The following is a 22,722-nucleotide window of genomic DNA, read 5'->3' on the forward strand; positions in this document are numbered from 1 at the left end:
ACTGACTGCTGCCAAGTTAAAATTTCAACAGTGGCTTTTAGCTTCATGCTGTCACTAGAATTCTGCTGAGCCCAGGTTAACCCATGACTGGGTCAAATTTTTATCAACCATTACAACTTTGTATTAGTCTTGGATTCCTGTATAGACTCACAATAGTGTAATGTGGGATATTTAAATGATGCTATTTTAACAGGAGGGAAACTGCCTGAAAAAGGAGTTTAGTTGCCATTGTTTTAACATAGTTCATGAACACATTCATCAGGCATTGCTATGTTTTCAGATAAGATAGACACTGACTCATAGAAAAGTAGGGACTGGCTGTTGAAATGAAAGAAGCAGGCATTTTAGAAGTAATCGGGCCTTAGAATCTCTGACAGCCAGGGAGGGAAATGTGTTCTCATCTACAGTCTACCCTGGACTATAAGAAAAACGATTCCCAAAGTTGAGTGACATGATAAACATGGTTCCATGGCCTCAAGTTCCGAAAGAGAAACACGGTTCAGGACAATTAAAAACAGCACTGTGAGCCGGGCACAGTGGATCATGCCTGTAATCCCAGCACTTTGGGAGGCCGAGGTGGGCGGATCACCTGAGGCTGGGAGTTTGAGACCAGCCTGACCAACATGGAGAAATCCTGTCTCGACTAAAAATACAAAATTTTTAGTTGTGACAGGGAGGGTTGTGCTGGGTGTGGTGGCACATGCCTGTAATCCCATCTACTCAGGAGGCTGAGGCAGGAGGATCTCTTGAACCCAGGACGTGCAGTCTGCCATGAGCCTAGATGATGCCATTGCACTCCAGCCTAGGCAACAAGAGAGAAACTCCGTCTCAAAAACAAAAACAAAAACAAAAACAAAAAACAGCTCTGTGACCCAGTTCCAAAGGAGAAAGAGGTATGTGGCCATCTAGGTAGCTCGTCTGTTTAAGGATGCACATGAAAGACTGACTCCAGTCTGAGCCTCCTGACCCTAAAGTATTCCCCCAGTATGGTATGAGAGCCAGGGCCACTTTGATGTATTCATTCACAAGTGTGTGGAACATTGGTATGCCAGGCTTTGTGCCAGGTGCTGGAGCTTCAAAGACAGAAAGGCCAGGTCTTGATGCATTTAAGGAGCCCTAGGAGAAAGGGATGCCATTTGAACCACCTCCTCTTTGCAGTACCCATTCTCCATCTCCTTTTCAGGTGACCTAATTTATCATCCACAGTATGGCTCCACTGGTTTGATAAGCAATCCTGCCTTTCCTGACCTCTGACCCCATTTTTCCAAGTATTATGTTACTTTTTCTCCTTGAGTTGCTGACTACAGGTGGCACTTTCTAGATAACCCTTTCCTCTGGACCTGCCTTCTCTGTGCCGTCCTGACCTTGGACCCTGAGCCAGACGCAGGAAAGGTCGGGTCATGCAACCAAGGTCCACATCAGAGGGTGGCTCTGGGCTGTAAAAAAAAAACAGAATACAAAGTGAAAAGAGGATTGTGAAAAATGTGAAGGGTTACAAAAGGGCTTTCAGAAGTTATGTTTGGAACAATAAGACCAAAGAGAGGGGACTGTGAGAGAAACCAAACTGCAACTGCTGAGCTTCTGTTCAGCTTGCATTTTTTTCCATCAATAAATGACTTCTGTGATCGGAAAGGGTAGGACAAATGTGAAGCAAGAATTGCTGGCCTGGAGTGGATGAGGCCATGACAAGAGGCTTGGATGTCACCAGATAAGGTGAAGCCCCAAAGTCCAAGAAGACTGAGGGAGTGTGAGTCTGAGATCATCAAATCATGTGATATTGGAGGAATAATGCAGTAACAACTACAGGAAGGAAGCAGGTGGATATATAGTTTACCTTTTTAAAAAAGGGTTGAGGGAGATAAAAGCTACAAAATGATATTTCCTGATCTCAGGAAATATTCTATTATAAAGTGGATTATCAAGACATTGATTTTTGAGTACTTGGTAAAGGAAACAGTCACCATTAGTAGCTATCAGGGCTTTGCTAAAAGCCAGTCATACCACATTAACTTTACTTCCTGGGGTTACTTGGTTGGAAGCTTAGAAGAATGTTGAGAAGGCGTGCATGCAAATCAGTCACTGGTGCTGTCTGGGGCGAAGGAGATTCAGGCTAGATGATAGTGCAGGAAGCATGCTGGAGGCTATGTCCCCTGTTTTCATCAGTTTAAAATAAATCATCTAGACAGTTATATTGCCATATAGATCACATACATGAATGACAAATCTGGGGGAATTGCTAATATGTCAGAACAACAGAAATGAATTTTTGTTGTTTTGTTTGTTTTGAGACAGAGTCTCACTGTGTCTCCCATGCTGGAATGCAATGGCACAATCTCAATCTCGGCTCACTGCAACCTCCACGTCCCAGGTTCAAGTGATTCTTGTGCCTCAGCCTCCAGAGTAGCTGGGACTACAGGCGTGTACCACCACACCCAGCTAAGTTTTGTATTTTTAGTAGAGACAGGGTTTCATCATATTGGCCAGGCTGGTCTTGAACTCTTAGCCTCAAGTAATCCACCCACCTTGGCCTCCCAAGGTCCTGGGATTACAGGCATGAGCCACCACACCCAGCCGAGATTTTTTTTAAAAAAAGAGATTTTGGTATTTTGAAAGAGCAAACCAAATCTAATTGAATAAAACTTGAGAGGGAGAAAGAAACGCTTACATGAGAGCCCCGAACCATTCATTACAAGGGAATGTATGGGGCTTGGCTAAACAGCCACACACGAAAAGTATTTCAAGATTTGGAAAACTGCAGCCTCAGAATGAGTCAGCAGCATGCTATGGCTATCAAAGAAGCTACTGTGATTGTTAGGAGCATTAAGTGAAGTTAATATTCTGACCATGGGAGGTGGTCACACGTGGATGCCCAGATCGTACCTGGTGAATTGTTTTTAGCTGTAGACATCAGAAATGGAAGGTGACTCTGCCCCTTACTGCAGAGCAATGAGCCTCTGTTAGACCTCGCCTGCTTTGAAGAACATCTATGACTTTAATCATGAAGTATCCCTAACATTCTTCTGTATTCGTGAAAAGGAACTTCTCGTGTCATGTGTTAACCCTGGGTAGAGAATATAAAATGAGTGCCAGTCTTAATCCTGCTAATTGCTAGTAAATCATACTTTAACAAATAAGATCAATGCGTATGTTGTAAGATGTGGAAGAGTGAATCTCTTCTCATTTATTTTGCAAGGCCATGAAACAAAAATGCACATCTAGAAGTGTAGTTCTCTGTTTAAAGCTATTTAAACGCACATCTAGAAGTGTTGTAGTTCTCTGTTTAAAGCTATATTGGGGCCAGGCATGGTGGCTCATGTCTGTAATCCCACCACTTAGGGAGGCTGAAAGTGTTATTAAAAAATATTTTAAAATTATTTTTAATAATAAAAATATTTTAAAATTATATTTTTTATAATTCATAAAAATTATTTTAAAATTATTTTATAATTCATAAAAATTATTTTAAAATTATAATTTTTTATAATTCATAAAAAATTAGCCGGTTGTGGTGGCAGACATGCCTATAACCCCAGCTACTTGGGAGGCTGAGGCAGGAGAATCGCTGGAACCCGGGAGGTAGAGGTTGCAGTGCGCCAAGATTATGCCATTGCACTCCAGCCTGGGCAACAGAGCAAAATTCTGTCTTAAAAAAAAAAAAAAAAGCTGCATTGGGCCAGGTGCGTTGTCTCATGCCTGTAATCTCAGTACTTTGGGAGGCTGAAGTGAGCAGATCACTTCAGGTCAGGAGTTTGAGACCAGCCTGGCCAACGTGGTGAAACCTTATCTCTACTAAAAATACAAAAATTAGCCGGGTGTGGTAGCAGGCACCTGTAATCCCAGCTACTCGGGAGGCTGAGGCAGGAGAATCACTTGAACCCGGGTAGCAGAGGTTGCAGTGAGCTGAGATCACACCGTTGCACTCTGGGCTGGGTGACACTGCGAGACTCCATCTCAAAAAAATAAATAAATAAAATTACATTGCTTTTTAAATTAGCAAAGTCCATATGCACAACATCCCCCTGCCTGCAGTGAGAAAGTAACTCTTTATTGGGACTTTAATATGATTGTCAACATCAGTAAATAACCTGTTAATCTAAGCATACACTAGCTGATACTTTTCTAAAAGTGTTTTTATTTCTACACTCACCAGGCCTGTCCCATTTTAAGACTCTTGTTTTCTCATTTTGCCAGTAAACAGATAGAAATGGCCCTGTGGTAAACTGTCGTTGTTCTCTTGGTTATCTCCCTGATTAAGTTTCTCCCTGGTATTTTAAACATGTTCAGAGAGACTTATTTTCAACAAGAACAACCAGCCTTTCAGTGTGACTTTGAAAACATCTGGTCTCAGTGGGGCTGGGGAGCCAGGCACTGCCCTGGCAGCAGTGATGTTCTGTTGCTGAGGGAGTTCTGTCTGAGGCCATCACAGTTCAGTAGCCGGCCTGTGGCTAAATTATCCCCTTAATGAGGGGGCCTATCAATCCAAGAACAACATTTCTCTCTTGTTCCTTCTCTCCTTCCAACGTTTTCTTCCCTTGGTGTACTCAGAGTGTAGTGGGAGGAAGGTCTAGGTCTTCCATATGATGGAGAACACACATAAACACAGACACAGACACACACACACACACATACACATACACACATAAACACACACATGTTTGTTCAAACCAGCATACTTGGAGCCACTGCACAGGATGTACAAAGGTGAATACAGTATGGTCCCTGTTCTCAGTGAGCTCATAGTCCACTAAGGGAGACACACAGGAATACACATGGGATATCGAATTGTAATTGTTTGTCATCACAAAGTTTTATAATTCATAGGAAAGGACACTGAGGAGATGTCATTGATTGTATGAATTGTGTGTATGGATGGGGGTGGGAATGAATGGGAAAAGGATGGGGACTCTAGGCCTGTTGTTTCAGGGAATTCCAAGTAGTTGAATTTGCTGGAGTGCAAGGAGCAAGGTGAGGCAATAAGGCTGATGAGTTGGGCAAGACTTTAGAACCATGATTGTCATCTAATAAATATAGAATGAGAATGCTAGACTGTTCCATGTATTAATCTTACCTAATAGAATATAATTATATATGTAACCGTACATATAATATATAATTCTATTATTGTAGAAGGAATATTATCCAGTAGATGCCAAATCCTGTTGCTGGCCAGGCACGGTGGCTCATGACTATAATCTGGGTGTTTTGGGAGGCAGAGCAGGGAGGATTGCTTGAGCCCAGGAGTTTGAGACTAGCCTGGACAACATAGCAAGACCCCATTTCTACAAAAAATAAAAAATTAGCCATGGTGGGGTGCAACTGTAGTCCCAGCTACTCAGGAGGCTGAATCAGGATTGATTAAGTCCAGGAGGTTGAGACTACAGTGAACCGTGATTGCACCACTGCACTCCAGCCTGGGCAACAGCGAGGCCCTGTCTCAAACACACAAAAAAACCCTGTTGCTATTTCTCTTTCCCCTATCCCTTCATTCCCACTTCTCCCCAGCTAAGATTTTGAGATGTTGCTGAAACTTCATACTGGAGAACAAGAGGTGAAGCCTCTGGATTCCAAGGCCATATACAGATGCAAAAGAGTGGAAGCCCCCAGGTTGCCTGTGGTGGGCACACTGTCTCCCAGTTGTTGAGTTCACCTTTCCTGATCCTGTGACATACCCTGATGCATGAGATGGTTAAGAATGGTGGACTAGTGGACTCCAAGGCTGAGATGTTTGTTCCTCTTGAGGCTCACTACTTCCGGTAAACAGAGAGGTTCAGCCTACTGGCTACATTCATCTTAAGTCTTGTTGTGTAATTAAGTGTTCTAGTAATTAGTTCATACATTGTAATTAAGTGTTCCAGGAATGAGTTGATTCATGATGAATAAACACCAGCAAAACAAGAACTCCATCCCAGACATGTAAGCCTTCTAGTCCCTGCCCTCAGTAAGTTTTAAATGTAAGAGTTTTGCGTAGTGCTTTTATATCCAGAAAGCTTGCTCTAACTTTCTTTTTTGTTTTTGAGACAGGGTCTCACTCTGTCACCCAGGCTGGAGTGCAGTGGCACCATCTTGACTCACTGCAACCTCCAACTCCCGGGTTCGAGCAATTCTCCCACCTCAGCCTCCAGAGTAGCTGAGACTATAGGAGTGTGCCACCAAGCCTGGCTAATTTTTGTATTTTTTTGGTAGAGATGGGGTCTCACCATATTAGCCAAACTGGTCTCGAACTCTGCTCAACTCTCTTTTAAGCTCTGGATAGATTCTTTGTGTGTTCTAAACAGACAGTCATCATTTGCGAATCATTGCTGTATTGAATCGTTATACTTTTGTTCTTTCTTTTCCAGTCCTGATACCTTTTATTTATTTTACTTTATTTAACTGTACTGGCTAAGACGCAGTAACAGTGGACATCTGGTCGTGTTTCTGATGATTGAGTTTAGTGATGCTCTAATACTTCACCATCAAGAATGATGCTTGCTGTTTTTGGCAGATAGCCTTTTGAGGTTGAAGAAATTCTCTTCTATGTCTTGTTCATTAAGCTTTTTTAAATCCCAGAGATAATGAAAATGTGAGGATTTTTTTTTTCTTTTTTCTTTTTTTCTTTTTTTTTTTTTTTTGGACCATACATCAGACTTAAAGGATTTTTTAATGCTTTTTTTTTTTAAATCAATTCGATGTCCAAAATTATTTTTCTCTTTTAATCTGTGAATGTGGTAAATTAACAGGTTTTCTCACATTAAACTGACTGTATATGCCTGGAATAACCTTTATTTGATTATGATATGTTATACATTCTTGGATTTAGTTTGTCAATTTTTTTTTTAGGATTTGTTCATACCTACTTATGTGATATTAACCTATGCTTTTTCTTTCTTTTCCGGACTTTGTTTTTGGCATCAAAGTTATAATGCCCTCTTTTTCAAGTCTCCAGAAGAGTTTATATAATTTTCAAATAATTTTATATAAATTTATATGTTTATATAAATTTCAAATAACAAATAATTTCAAAGTTTGGAAGAATTTGCTATGTAGTAAAACTATATAGGCCTGATACACACACACACACACACACACACATATATACACATACACACAACACAGATACAACATCAACATACACATACACACACACACACATATAAATATATATATATTTATATATACATTTTTTTTAGACAGAGTTTTGCTCTTGTTGCCCAGGTCGGAGGAAATGGCATAATCTCAGCTCACTGCAACCTCCGCCTCCCAGGTTCAAGCGATTCTCTGCCTCAGCCTCCTGAGTAGCTGAGATTACAAGCATGCGCCCCACACCTAGCTAATTTTGTATTTTTAGTAGAGATGGGGTTTCTCCATGTTGGTTAAGCTGGTCTTGAACTCCTGACCTCAGGTGATTCTCCCACCTCAGCATCCCAAAGTGCTGGGATTACAGGCGTGAGTCACCGTGCCCAACCAGGCCTGATATTTCTTTGTGGGAAGATATTGAACTGCTTCTTCAGTTAATTTTTAATGGTTATAGGACTATTTTGATTTTCTGTTTTTTTTTTTCTTTTTTCCCAGGCAGAGTTTCACTCTTGTTGCCCAGGCTGGAGTGCAATGGTGCGTTCTCGGCTCACTGGGTTCATGTGATTCTCCTGCCTCAGCCTCCTGGGTAACTGGGATTACAGGCATCTGCCACCACACCTGGCTAATTTTTTGTATTTTTAAGTAGAAATGGGGTTTCACCATGCTGGCCGGGCTGGTCTCAGGTGATCCACCCACCACAGTCTCCCAAAGTAATAGGATTACAGGCATGAGCCACCGCGCCTGGCCAATTTGTTGTTTCCGAGTCTGTTTTGGTATTGTCTTTTCCAGGAATTGAGTAAGAACTTTATCACCCTCTTCCCTCAGAGGATTAATCTGTCCATGAGAGATCTGCCACATGACCCAAAAACACCTTCCATTAGGCCTCACCCACAACATTGGGAATCAAATTTCAACAAGAGAATTGGAGGGGACAGACATCCAAACTCGAGCACCATGCTGATGGGTGTGAGGTGGTAGTTTGTCTTTTTAACTCCACAGATGAAGCATTCTGTCTTGCTTTATACCATCAGTTCTGATTTTGGATTACCTACCTGCTTACCAGTTTCTCCATGAATCATGTGTTTCTAGATCTGAGGCTCCTTTTGGCATCCTTTTCCTTCTTCCTGAAGGGCATCTTCTGTTTTTGTTTGTCTGGAATTCTCTGTATTCACCCTTGTTCTTAATAGTTTTGCTGGGTACAAAATTTTGAGCACTTCACTTTCCCTTTTGGCGGATGAAAGTCTGCTATCACTTTAATTGTTACTGTACTTTTTTTGCTTTTTGACTGCTTTTGAGATCTTTTCATTGTCTTTGGTGGTCTGTAGTTTTATTGCAATGTGTCTAGGTGAAGATTTACTTTTTGTTTATTCTGCTTCAGATTGCAGTATCTGAATCTGGGGATTCGTATTTTTTAATTAATTTTGAAGATTTCCCATCATTATTTATTTGACTGTTGTCTTTTCCTTTCTCTCAGTTTTCTCCTTCTAGAGCTCTGGTTAAATGTACTTGGGGCTTTTCTACCTTCAGTGTCTCTTTCATACTTTCCGTTGCCTTTTCTCTCTGTGCTATGTTCTGTGTGATTACTTTGTGACTTTAATTTATAAGTATTTTCTTCAGTCATATCTAATTTGTTATTTAACCTAGCCATTGGGTTTGATATTTTTATTTAAGTTTTTTATTTCTAGAAATTATAGTAGCTTCTTCTTATGTTCTCCTGTTTATTCTGAGACTGCTTATGATTTTATCTCTTTTTTAAAAAGTACCATACATTGTTGTTTTATAGCCTGTGTCTGATATTCCAATATCTGAAGTTCTGAAGTATTTTTTTTTTTTTTTTTTTTTTTTTTTTAGAAAGTGTTACTCTGTCACCCAGGCTGAAGTATAGTACATGATCATAGCTCACTGCAGTCTTGACCTCCTGGGCTTAAATGATCTTCCTGCTGCAGCCTCCTGAGTAGCTAGGACTACAGGCATGTATACCACACCCAGCTAATTTTTCAATTTTTTGTAGAGACAGGGTCTTGCTATGTTGATCCTCACACTTCAGCCTCCCAAAGTGCTAGGTTCACAGGTATGAGCCACTGCACCCAGCCTCTAGTATCTAAAGTCTTTGGGGATCCCAATCTATTGTTATTTCTGCTGACTGTCACTCTCTGGGGCTGCTTTCCCAGTGCATATGGCTGTTTCTGAAAGGGAATTTACATTTAACCAAATTTGTGGACAACCTGAGTGGCATTCTGTTGAGCAACTTTTCCTCCAAAAAGAGTTCACATTGTTTCATTTTTAGTGGGCACAGCCAACCCAGATACTTTGATTTCTCTATTACGGATTTCTCTATGAAAGCAGGTAATATGAATATGAATTCCCAACCAACATAGAGACTTGGTCCGTGGTTACGGATTCTTAGGAGAGACTATTTTAATGCCATTATTTTTTCCCAGCAGCATTTGTGTGGAGACGATAGGTTTCTTTCTTGGTTCCCTTTGCTAGAGCATGTTTTGTTTTTAGCCCATTTCTCTCCTTTGGGGTGGGAGTAGCCCCATTTTGATGGTTCCGTTGTTACCCAGGGCTTCAGGGCCCAGAGTGCATCCTCCCTGCTTTCCCCCTTGCCTTTCTTTTGTCGTTTATGTTTTGTATGAATTTGTTCTGTTTCTGTATCTGCTTTCTATATGTGTGTGTATTTCTTGAGAATTTCTCTTTCTTGGACTTCAGCGACGTTTGAAAATATATTTGTAATTCAACTATCATTTAGTTTTCAGAATACCTGGTTTACCATATTGAGCAAATGAAAGTCTTATAGTAAAAAATTTCAAATTATCTGAGGCCTTAATTGGATTGTATAGATGTAACACAAGGTTATTTGTGGTTTATTTTGTATTTGTCCATTTTTGCTCTTATTAATTGGTTACTCTGTTCAAGTACTGTTCTAAGGGCTCAGTATACATTGGTGAGCAAGACCGAAATATTCCCTCATGGAGTTTATAGTCAAGTAGAAAAGACAAATAAGCAGTGGCCGCTTACTGGGCAGGGTGATGGAGAAGTGCAAAGGTTATATACAATTGGGCATTCTTAACTAGCGTCTGCACAGCTCCCTTGTTTTGTTGTTCTCTGCTTTTCCTTCATGGGTTAACTATTTTTGTTAGTCCAAAGGGATCCCTTAAATGTTTACCATATTTCATTGTACTTTTTGGGAGGGATTTATGGGTCCATAATTTGAAGGATGTGAAAGACTCTCCTGAACTTCCTTGCCAGTGAGAGGGAAGGAGAGCTTATTTGTCATTCAGTAGTTGGCATGGCAGCAGTCACATGTGCACTGGTAGCCACGGAAAATAAGTAGTAATGAGGAGAAGTCTTATTTTTTCGGATCCCAGTGGTCTTGAAAGTATCTAGTGTAGTGCTTGGAGGCCAAGATGTTTGCTAATTCATTGTTAAATGGATTGAGTGCCTGTATGTACCAGGCACTATCTACTTAGTTCCCATGGAAAGAATTCTGGGAGTGTCCTTACGTCCCTCTTCCCCTTCGTTCACCAAAGCCAGTCATTTACCAAGATCTATCTGTTCTTGGGAAAATTTCTTAAATCCATACACTGTCCCCCACCTCCCACACTCTAGTTCAAGTGTTGTTGGCATCATCTTTCATCCAGATGATGCCAACATCCTCTTCTTCGGTCTTTCTGAGTCTATCTTGCCCTTCAGCTAATCTAATTTTCATGCCGTTGCAGGGGGACTTTTCAAAAACACAAATCTCTGGTTATTTTCCAGCTTGAGATCCTTCAATAAATCCCACTGTTTTCATGATAAAGTCTAAGCATGTTTGTGTGGCATCCAAGCCCCTTGTGACCTGGCCCTGCCTCCTCTCCAGCCTCAGCTCCCAGCTCCTTACTGTTGCCGCTGCTGCCCCAAACCCTGCGCTTAGTTTTCTCATTCTCTTTCTCCTCAAGAATCCAGCAAATGCTCACTGGGCAGCTGCCATGCGCAAAGCACTGGGGGTACTAAGGTGAATAAACTGGACGAAGTCTTACCCCTTGGAGGGTTCTTTTCCAGGGGAAAGGTAGACCCTGAGCAAATAAACCTTTACGGTAATATCAGGTGTGATGGAAAAAATGGAGCCAGATTGGCAGATAGAAGGGAGTGTTGGGGCAAATCTAATAGGCTAGTTAAGGAAGATCTCTCGGAGGATGTGGTGTGTGAGCAGAGGACCTGAATGGTGGGAGGGAGTAAGCACCTGAGTTTCTGGGGATGAATATTCTGGACAAAAGAAGTCAGTATCAAGGCACTGAAGCAGAGGCAGGCTTGGCATGTTTAAGCAACAGGAAGAAAAAGTCAGTGTGGCTGAAATGGAAGAGTGGAATAGACAATGAGTATGTTCATTTTCTTTTGCTGTGTAACAAAAACTTGGCGACTTCATACCCATTCATTACCTTATAATGTCTGTAAGTCAGAAGTCTGGTGTAGCTCAGCTGAGGTCTCAGTTCAGGGTGTCCCACTCAGGATGTCAGCTTGGAGAAGAATCTGCTCCCACACTCATTCAGGTTATTGGCAGAATTCAGCTCCTTATGGTTCTAGGACTGAAGTCTCTGTTTCCTGGCTGTCAGTGGTGAGGGCAACTCCCATCTCCTGGAGACCACTTGAAGTTCTTGCCGTGGGCCTTCTCCTAGGCCCTCTGATAACACTGCACCAGCAGCAGGATCCCGCACATCAGTCCCCCCACGCTTCGTGTCAGGCTCACCTGGATGATCACCATATCGTAACATCAACTGACTTTGGCCCTTAATTCCATCTGCAAGATCCCTGTGCAATAGCACTAATCCAAATGACTAGGATTTAGCTGAGTAGCTGGGGAATGTGAGTTTTGAGGGGCTGTCTTAGGAATTCTGCCTGCCACCATGAAGTTGGACTGGCGGCTGTAGTCATGCAAACCAGGCTCTTAGGGCGTGGTAAGGACTTGAGGGTTTTGTTCTGATGAGGTGGGAGCAGCCTGAGTAAGGACCACTGTGGCTCTGAGTGGAGAGCAAATTGTGGAGCTGGTGAGAAGCAGAAGGTATTGCAGGTGTCCAGCGGGAGATGATGGTGGCCTGCGCTCAGGTGGCATTGACTCCAGAACAGCTTGTGCAGTCCCTGACATGTACCGTGTTGCCTTGTGTCCCTGTCTTTGCACATGCTTCTCCTGCTGCCTGGAGCATTTCCTATTACCACCTACCCCATGTGGGAGTTCTTCACAGAAACAAGTCCACACTGAGTGCTCCAGACCTAGCTCAGATGCTGCCTGGAGGCCCCTCCACAGTGTTTCCCACCTCCTGGCACCCTCTTGTCAATCTGAGCTGTGCTGGGTCTGTTAAGGTGTCTTTCACCCTGGCCCGTAACCTCTCTGGAGTCACGGCTTTGTCTTTGGTTCCTGTGTTTGCATTGTGTAGCCTATTCCATGGCATACTGTAGATGCTCGATGATGTTTGTAGGATGAATACAAGAACTGTGGGAGATGATTGGGCATGAAGAAGACATGTTACGACTATTGGAAAGCTCACTCTGTAGAGAGAAAGAGCACTTATAAATAAATACACAATACAATGTACTGGAATACAGACACCATGCCACGTGCACAGATGTGCACCACCTCTGCAGATTACTAGTATGCCTGGAGTTTAAAAGGAGCCTTTATCCTCCTCAGTCTGCAATAGGTTTGCTAGCTTTTCACATTCCTCCATTGCATGAAATAATGATAGTACTGCGAACAGTTCCATTTTGTTATATATAATAGGAGATTTGTTTGGCAATACTCTTAGCCATTAATTTATTCTATAATATTTAAAGAAGTAAACAATCATTCATTTAAAACATTCTATAATTTAAGACTGACAAGTAACCTTCCTTCCCCATCTGTATTCCAACCACTTGGAAACGGTCTATACTAGTGACATTTTGCTGAAGAGTAGGACCTCTTAATTCAAAATAGCAAACACAGATCAAGTGTCCTTTTAAGAGGGAGGAAATGGTCAATCTGGTTAGGAAATAGTCAATCTGGTTGCTAATGAGAAACAAACTAAAATAGTTAAGTATATCATTTCTGTGACTCAACTAAACATTTCTCAAGTTTGAACTTTAAAAAGTGGAACGCTGTAAAGAATGATTTCACCAGAGTAGACACAGTGATGTTATTTAAAACTTCATAAGCTTAAAAGCAATGTAATGAGAGAGTCCAGTTTCACCCTGCTGGCTTCTCTGTTGGCCATTCACAGTAGGGCAGTGTGCCTGCCAGCAGGGGCTGAGGTGCCTGCCAGACCCTCCAGTGCAAGCAGAGATGCACCCACCATAGAATCACATGGTAAGGACTCACAATTGGCATAAGCCAAAAAAAGTTAAAAAAAAAAAACAAAAAACTTTTCATTCATATTGCCAAGTTCCTCTGTTTGTTTTCTAGTGAGCTGTCTTGGAAAATAGAAATCCGTGGTGCAAGAACTGTTTGCTGTACAGTCTTGTATAAATAATTGGATATTCTATTTCCAGTTAGAGGCTGGGGCTATAGGGCCAACTGTGATGTTTTCTAGCTCCCTGGAAAGGGCGGTTGGGTGTGGAGAATGTCTTCTTTCTGGTGAGCTGCGATTGGGTGGCTGGCTGAGAAAGGAGACACAGCATTTCTGCATTTAAGTATAATTTTAATTTGGTTCAGATTTTTTAAAGTTTTTGGGGTTGTAATGGATTAACTTGGTTTTATGATACTGTCCTTATATTCCTTCCCTTGCTTCTCAAAAACGGTGGGGAGAATAAGCAGATCCAGGACCCCTTGGAGCCCTGAAAGTAAAATCTGAGAACACTCGAACTGCCGTTTGCTCTCAGAACAGAGTGAACAAGGCTCCCTTAGCAGGCCTGCTGGGTTCATCTGGGGGCAGCACTAAGGGGGAACTTCAGTCTTAACCCTTTTCTCTGCTCTCAAGGCCTTTTAGATGAAGAAAAGCAGAATAATTTCGTTGGAAGTGCCAAGTACCCCCTCCAAAGTGGGTAGTTTGCCTGACTGTTTTTGGCCTCACTGCCGGAGAGCACCACTGGTTTGTCTGTGCATGGCAGCGCGGGCTGACACGTTGAGGTGGGGGACCTGGTGCGGAGGCTTCCACAGGCCTGGTGAGATCGGTGCTGACACAGGCTTGGGAGGCATCCCAAACTTGATGTGGCTTCTCTTGGCTTCCCTTTTATAAAAGCTGGAAGGGAAGGAGGTAGGGGTAAGGCCAGAGAGGGAGGGATAGTGGCAACTTCTCCATACCTTTTCTTTTTCTTTTTTTTGAGACAAAGGCTTACTCTGTCACCCAGGCTGGAATGCAATGGTGCCATCTCAGCTCACTGCAACCTCTGCCTCCCGGGTTCAAGCGATTCTCCTGCCTCAGCCTCCCAAGTAGCTGGGATTACAGGCGCCCACCACCACACCTGGCTAATTTTTATTTTTTTGTATATTTTTGTAGAGACCATGTTGGCCAGGCTGGTCTCAAACTCCTGAGCTCAGGTGATCCACCCACCTCAGCCTCCCAAAGTGCTGGGATTACAGGCATGAGCCACTGCGCCTGGCCTCTCCATGCCTTTTTTATAGCCTCAGTGTTGAATGGTCAACTGCACGTCTAATTGACTTCTTTAGCCAATACTCCTGAGAGCCTCAGCTTGCTGGCACTGTTCCAGGACAGTCAGTCTAATGTAGTCCACATCTGGTTCAAGCCCCAGACTCCTCTTCCAAGCTGACTCTCCTCTGTTTTACGGTCTGTAAGTTGAGGATAGTACCACTTTCTTCACAGGATTATGAAAATTTAATCTTCTAGTTTATGTAAATGACTAGCACAAAGTAAGTGCTTAATAAATGTTCTCTTGTTTTTAAAAGACAGATATAGCCAGGCACGGTGGCTCACACATGTAATCTCAGCACTTTGGGAGGCTGAGGCAGGAGGATCACAAGGTCAGGAGTTCAAGACCAGCCTGACTAACATGGTGAAGCCTGTCTCTACTGAAAATACAAAAATTAGCCAGGCGTGGTGGCACTCACCTGTAATCCCAGCTACTCAGGAGGCTGGGACAGGAGAATCACTCAAACCCGAGAGGTGGAGGTTGCAGTGAGCCAAGATTGTGCCACTGTACTCCAGCCTGGGTGACAGAGCGAGAATCTGTCAATCAATCAATCAATCAATCAATCAAAGCTAAAAGACAGATGCAGTCTCTGCTTTCACACGCTAGCTGTTTCCAACAGCCTGGACGAAAGCCTATCCAGCTTCCCATCCACCAGATGACCATGGACCTTCACACCCATCTTGGAAGGCAGTTTATCCCATTTTCAGATGGTGATGTGAAAATCACCTGAAGTGATGCAAAAATCTTCCTCCCTGTAGGTCCCCCTGGCTGAGCCTCAACGGAATGTTTGCTCCTTCTTCCATACAGAAGTTCTAAGCTGTTACTGACAAGCAGCCTATATCTACCTTCTCCCCAAGCCCACCCTCAGCCAGGTTAAATGTTCCTCTTCCTTTTGATCTTCCCATGTTATATGGCTTCAGTACCTTCTCTCCTTCCTGGTTGCTAGTTTTCTGGAGCTGTCCTGGGAGCCAGCATTCTATTTATTCCTGTTTTATTTACTTTCAGGGTGTAAGTGAATAGTCCAGATGTGCTCTGACAAATGGCTCCTACCTCCTTTCATTCTGGTTTTTAATCTTCTGTCAGTGTTGCCTAACATCCCCCTGGCATCCTTGATAAATGTATCCTGCTCTTTCACGATTAAACTTGGTCAAATTTCACGTCTTTCCCATATTCTACCAGCACAAGTGAAAGAAACCAGGAGGTGCTGAGCAATCTATGTCTTCCCTTAGCCCAGTGCCCTTCGCTTCCAGCAGTTGGCTCTCCTTGTTCTCAGCCTTCTTACCCTAGTTATCAGAGTTTTCTTGTGCTTCTTAATTTTTCCTTTCTGGTTCCTTGAATCTGGAGCTGGAGTTCAGGAAGACTTCCAGTCAGTGAGAGCAGTCAGTGTCCCTAGGGAAGTTAGGTCCCAACAGGGGGAAGGATGACTACTGACCTAGCGTAGCCTGCAGGAATGGTACAGACCAGGGAGGCTGCAGCCAGGAGCTAGGCTGAGGGAAGGCGCCTCAGGGAGGGCTTCCTGGAGGAGGCTGGACGGAGACCCACTGGTTGGGAGAGGCAGTCTCGGCTGGAGTGATGGTGGACCTCAGAGAGAAGAGGAAAATGAGGCTCCTCAGGTAACTTGGGGCCTCCAAATAGCTGGTCCTCAGTTTTGCTGTCAGGATACTGAAGTGCTACTGTTAGGAATTACCAAGTTTTAATCACAAGTAGGAGAAAATCTAAGCAAGCACTGACCAATGATAGTTAATGTTAGAGACTAGGAGAGAGAACTGGAAAGACAAACCTCAGACTTCTTTAGCCAGTTAATGGAAATTGTCCATTTGATTATTTTTCTTATTTATCCCCATCTCTTTTCATTTAAGACCTTAGTTTTTAAAGAGTCTCCTTTTGGGTCTCTACTGTCAAACCTCATTAAACACCATCCCTTTTCATTTTTAACGTGCAATTTCCATTTACTAAGAGTAGCTTTTAGAGAGAGATCAAGTTCAAACCATTTACCTCTACACATAGCACCTCTTTCCTCCATCCCATTATGCCTGTCACTAAAGCAGAACTAAAACCCTCACCTCATAACCCTGGCTTTTATTGCAGACATTTCAAGGAAATGCCACTAGATGGCTTTAATAAAATTTTCCCTAATCTGAGTCATTTATCCAGTGCTGTGTCGTATTTGAATGACCCATGTTACTTTTCTCATGTAGAGATAGTCCACTGGCACCCAAATATTTCAGAATTTTAAGTGAAAAAGAAAAGATGTATTTCAAGAAAACAATCCATAGGAACTTTTATCATGCTGCTGGTCTGATGTCATTGTTTGGGGCTACCTTATAAGTGAGAGCACCTCAAGTCTCCTTTGGTACTTTAGTTACTAAGTCATAACCAAAAGCAGCAGTATGGGGGGCTCTTTGGAAGCAGAGTGTTCTTCTATTTAGAAAAAGTATTTTCTCTAGAATGTCCAGTAGGACTCTCTAGAATGTCCAGTAGAACTTTTTGCAGTGTAGGAAATATTCTGTAACTGGGTCATGCTAGCTGCTAGGCACTAGTGTAACTGAGGAGCTGATTTGTAAATTTTATTTGGCTTTAATTTAAATAAGGTCTTGTTTAAACATCTTAAATTTTATAATTTTTTTTTTGTTGTTGTTGTTTTTGAGATGGAGTTTCACTCTGTCACCTAGGCTGGAATGCAGTGTTACAATCTCAGCTCACTGCAACTTTTGCCTTCTGGGTTCAAGTGATTTCTCCTGCCTCAGCCTCCCAAGTAGCTGGGACTACAGGCACCCACCACCACACTTGGCTAATTTTCGTATTTTTAGTAGAGACAGGGTTTCACCATGTTGGTCAGGCTGGTCTCGAACTCCTGATCTTGTGATCCACCTGCCTCGGCCTCCCAAAGTGCTGGGATTAGAGTTGTGAGCCACTGCACCTGGTCAGATTTTATGTCTATTAACCTGTATGTTTGTATGTTCCAGTCTCAGGAACCCCTAGACCATTTTACCCCTAGACCATTTTACCTTTTCTGGGTGAAAAGGGTTCGGGTTCCTAGCAAGGAGTTGCATCTGTAAGACAAATTTGGTAAGGCTTCTTAAACAGTCCTATGATTCTGTGGGAGGGGCACTCATGTTTAGGACAAAAATTCACCACGCAAGATTCTTTCTTATAAAATTTCCTTTTACTTTCTTTACCAAAAATGCCTCTTTCTATCTTCAACTTCTTTTTTACATCTCTTATTTCCTGATTCCTTTACCTTGTTTTATACATAACCCTGTAAGGTTTGAATTAGACAAAGATGTTTTGCTTTTAATAAGAACATTAAAAAGAAAGTGTTTTCCTGTAATTCTTAAATTGGAAATTACCCAGATACCTAATATCAGATACCTTAGATCCTAAATTATGACAAGTTTGTTTACGAGCATTTATTCCATTACATTGACCTGATTAATTTAATAGTTTACCTAGATTATTAACATAAACTCTGAAAGCTAATATTTAAAGTTATTTTCCTATTAGCTATTTTTATAGCTGTGAATTTCAGGTATTTAAAACTTGAAATAAAACTTATGGCAATAAAACTTACGGTTAATTTTAAGGGTATTTATACCAATAACTCAGGATTTAGCTATTTTCATTAAGCCAACAATATTTCATAGGTATACGCAAGCAGAGATTATTCTGTCTTGGGCTGGGTTTTATAATTTATAACCCTTATGGCAAATTTTATAGTATTCTGCAGGAATAAACATGAAACCACTTGATTTTTCAAAATGCTAACAAAATGCTAACCATTTTTAAGACATTGCTAATATTATTTTACCAATAATTTTAAAGCCACCTTATTTATTAAACATTTTACTTAAGTCATGGGTAGTTTCCAATCTAAGAATTACAGGACCACATTTTCTTTTTAACGTTAGTATTAAAGGTAAAATATCTTTGTCTAATTCAAATCTTCTAGGGTTATGTCTCAAAGCATTCAACTAGTCTTTTAAGTATCTGATTTAAGCACTTTTATATATTAAGCCAATTAATTAGAGCTCTTTGTATGTTTTTAATAGTGAAACATTGTGTACACGGCATATAAGTACATAGATGTATTTAGGCATGCTGATGGAAATATATTTTATAGATTCATAAAGACCTTCTTTTTCCTTTTTTTCTAGTTTAGACTTAAAATTCTTGATAATAAGTTGCATCACTCTAGGCAGTTCTCAGCTAAATAGTCCTAAATTGGCATAGTAAAGGAAACAACTCAGGTGAAGATCAGATAGCAAAGTTTACATGATAAGGTACATGGGGAAAAAGTTTGGTGTGCTAGAGGAAAATTAAAATGAATTAACTTGCCAATTAAAGTTATGTAATTTATAAAGGCCTTTTAAATATGTACAGATATATACATATACAGACACACACAGATCGAAAGCTTTACCCAGTACTTTAGCCATGAAATAAGTATAAATTTGCCAGCTTGCAAAACAAACTTGTTAGATCTAAACAGTGGTTTCTATCTCAGTAGAAAAGTAACAAAGCAGGCAGAAAGGGAAAGAGAAGTTAAACTCAGTAGTTTGCAGGTTGACCTTAGGGTTCTTTTCCTTAATGCAAATGTGTACCAAGACCATATTACTTCTCATTTACATAAACTCTGGCAAATAGAGATGCTATAAAACCTGAGAAGTGCTTGCAAGGGGGTCATTCTCCTTGTTTTCTCCTTTTTTCTAGATTATTTCTTTCCCCCTTTTTTTTTTTTTTTTTTTTTCCTTTCTTAAAAGGAGGAAGGAATTGAGCTGTGGCCTAGGGTTTCTTGTGGTAGATGGATATGTGTCCTGGAGGAGCCATTTTAAAATTAATTTTTGTTGGGGATTCCCTTGCAGGGTTGCTGCACGTCGGCGGGGGTGGTCAATCCCCCAGACACTCTTACGAGACCCCCCAGTCACCCAAGGGTGCCTTTTGGCTGGGAGGAGCAAATGCCCTTTCTCTTGGGAGCTGAAAAAACTCAAGTCTCTCATTTACCTATAAAAACAACAGTTCAGTTTCTCATGCAAATATGCCCAGGCAAGCTAAATTGAGATTAATTCCAAGAGAAAAAGCAATAAATATCCTTTAGAATGCATCTCCGAACTAGAATTCGGATCCTTAAACAACAACTTCCTAGGAGAAAATCCAGCTCAAAATAAATTAAGGCCCATCAACCAAAACGGTAGGCCGGAGCTCAGGAGGACTTAGCAGTTCCACCTGAGAAGCTCGAACTCTGTGAGGCTTCAGTGGGCCCCAGCTGGTACCTTAGCTCTGGTTTTGGGCAACTTTTTCGAGGTCTGAGTCTTGTCTGAGACTCCATGTGTTTTGGCATCAAATAATTGTCGATGAAAAGAAACTCTGTAAAATATTTGAAGAGATTTATTCTAAGTCAAATATGAATGACCATGGCCTATGACAGTGCCCTCGGGAGGTCTTCGGAGCATGTGCTCCAGGTGGTAGGGGCACAGCTTGGTTTTATACATTTTAGGGAGGCATGAGAAATGAATCAAATACATTTGAGAAGTACATTGGTTTGGTCCAGAAAGGCGGGACAACTCAAAGCAGAGGCTTCCAGGCTGCAGGTAAATTTAAACATGTTCTGGTAACAATTGGTTGAGTTTGTCTAGAGACCAGGGATTGACAGAGAGGAAATGTTCAGGTTAAGGTAAAAGATTGTGGAGACCAAGCTTCCTTTGAAGTCTTATACTGACTTCACTTTGAGACAACAGATGACACATGTTTCCTATTCCAATCTTTAAAAGGTGGTAGACTTTAGTTAATCTCTTTAGGATTCATAGGGTCTGGAAGAAAAAGATCTACCTATGTTAATAGAGATTCTTTACAGAGGCACATTTTCCCCCACAAGCTTTACAGGGCCGTTTCAAGATGTGGCAAAAAAAAAAAAAAAAAAAAAGTTACAGGGTAAAATATTTTGACTTTCTTCTTTGTCACATAATGTTACACCAGAGTCAGATTGGAAAGTAAGTCATGATATATAGGATTAAATAAAACCCATTTGATGAAAATTTATAGTTTGTGGGGCATGACTCTCCAGACCCCTTAGATAGGAATTTGGGCAAGATAAAAAAAAAATAGGAGCTTAGTCAGTATGTATCCAAAATATACAACATGATGCTATGGAATACATGTAATAGTTAAAAGGTTACTATAATGAAGCAAATTAGCATATTCATCTCACATAGTTATCTACTTTTTTTTGTTTCTGTGGCAAGATTAATTGAAATATACTCAGCATGAATTCTAAATATAGTACGCTGTATTACCTGTAGTCCTCATGTTGTCTGTTGGTGCTCTAGGCTTGTTCATCCTACATATCTGCTGCTTTTTATCCTTTGACATATATCTCCCCATTTCCTCTGCCTTCTGCTCCTGTCCCCGTAACCACTGTTGTATTCTCTCTCTCTGTATATTTGATTTTTTAAAAAAATTCCAGGCCAGGCATGGTAATCCACACCCGTAATCCTGTAATCCCAGGAATTTGGGAGGCGGAGGTGGAGGCCGAAGCTGAGGCTGTGGCTGTGAAGGATCGCTTGAGCCCAGGAGTTCAAGACCAGCCTGGGGAAGATAGTAAGGCCTCATCTCTACAAGAAAATAAAAATAATAAATAGCCAGTTGTGGTTGTATACGACTGTAGTCTCAGCTTCTTGGGAGATTGCAGCAAAAGGATCAAAAGCCGGGGAGGTTGAGGCTGCAGTTGAGCCTTGATTAGGCCACTGCACTCCAGCCTGGGTGACAGAATAAGACTGTCTCAAAAAAAAAAAAAAATCCACATATAAGTGAGATCATGCAATATATTTTTTTCTGTGTCTGGCTTGTTTCACATAGCATAATGTCTTCCAGGCTCACCCATGTTGAGGCAGATAGCAAGATCTCATTCTTTTTTAGGGTTGAATAATATTCCACTGTGTATAGAATATATATATACATGTATGCATGTTTGTGTGTATATGCATATATGTATCTATATACACATATGTATATTGGGCCACCACATATGTGTATACACACACATATGTACATATACATATATATATACACACACATACACAAGGCCATCTGCCTTGAGGTAACCCCCCTGCATGGGATACTGCTAACTGTACATATATATGTATATTTCCATATGCATACATATATATGTATATGTACTAAAGTAAATGTTAAAATTTTATTTTTATTTTCCTTTTTAATATATTTTATTGCACTTTAGGTTCTGGAGTACATGTGCAGACATGCAGGATTGTTGCATAGGTATATACACGGCAATGTGGTTTGCTGCCTCCATCCCCCTGTCACCTATATCTGGCACTTCTCCCCTATGTTATCCTCCCCAACTCCCTACCCTCCACTGTTCCTCTCTTATTTCCCCCCAACAGACCCCAGTGTGTGATGCTCCCCTCCCCGTGTCCATGTGTTCTCATTGTTCAACACCCACCTATGAGTGACAATATGTGGTGGTTGATTTTCTGTTCTTGTGTCAGTTTGCTGAGAATGATGGTTTCTGGATTCATGCATGTCCCTACAAAGGACACGAACTCATCATTTTTTGTGGCTGCATAGTATTCCATGGTGTATATGTGCCACATTTTCCTTGTCCAGTCTATCATTGATGGGCATTTGGGTTGGTTCCAGGTCTTTGCTATTGTAAACAGTGCCTCAGTGAACATACGTGTGCATGTGTCTTTATAATAGAACGATTTATAATCCTTTGGATATATACACAGTAATGGGATTGCTGGGTCAAATGGAATTTCTATTTCTACGTTCTTGAGGAATCGCCACCCTGTCTTCCACAATGTGTGAACTAATTTACACTCCCACCAACAGTGTAAAAGTGTTCCTGTTTCTCCACATCCTCTCCAGCATCTATCGTCTCCAGATTTTTTAATGATCGCCATTCTAACTGGTGTGAGATGGTATCTCAATGTGGTTTTGATTTGCATTTCTCTAATGCCCAGTGATGACGAGCATTTTTTCATATGTGTGTTGGCCTCATATATGTCTTCTTTTGAAAAGTGTCTGTTCATATTCATCTCCCAC

General features: G+C 41.3%; 1 protein-coding gene across 9 annotated transcripts in view; it reads left to right on the forward strand.

Moving 5' to 3' along the window:
- BCAR3 (BCAR3 adaptor protein, NSP family member) overlaps positions 1-22,722 on the forward strand; it is a 284,505-nt gene that overhangs the window by 167,403 nt on the left and 94,380 nt on the right. The gene's annotated exons all lie outside the window — the stretch shown is intronic.

Source organism: Saimiri boliviensis, chromosome 11, assembly GCF_048565385.1.
Source record: "Saimiri boliviensis isolate mSaiBol1 chromosome 11, mSaiBol1.pri, whole genome shotgun sequence".
Lineage (NCBI taxonomy): Eukaryota > Metazoa > Chordata > Mammalia > Primates > Cebidae > Saimiri > Saimiri boliviensis.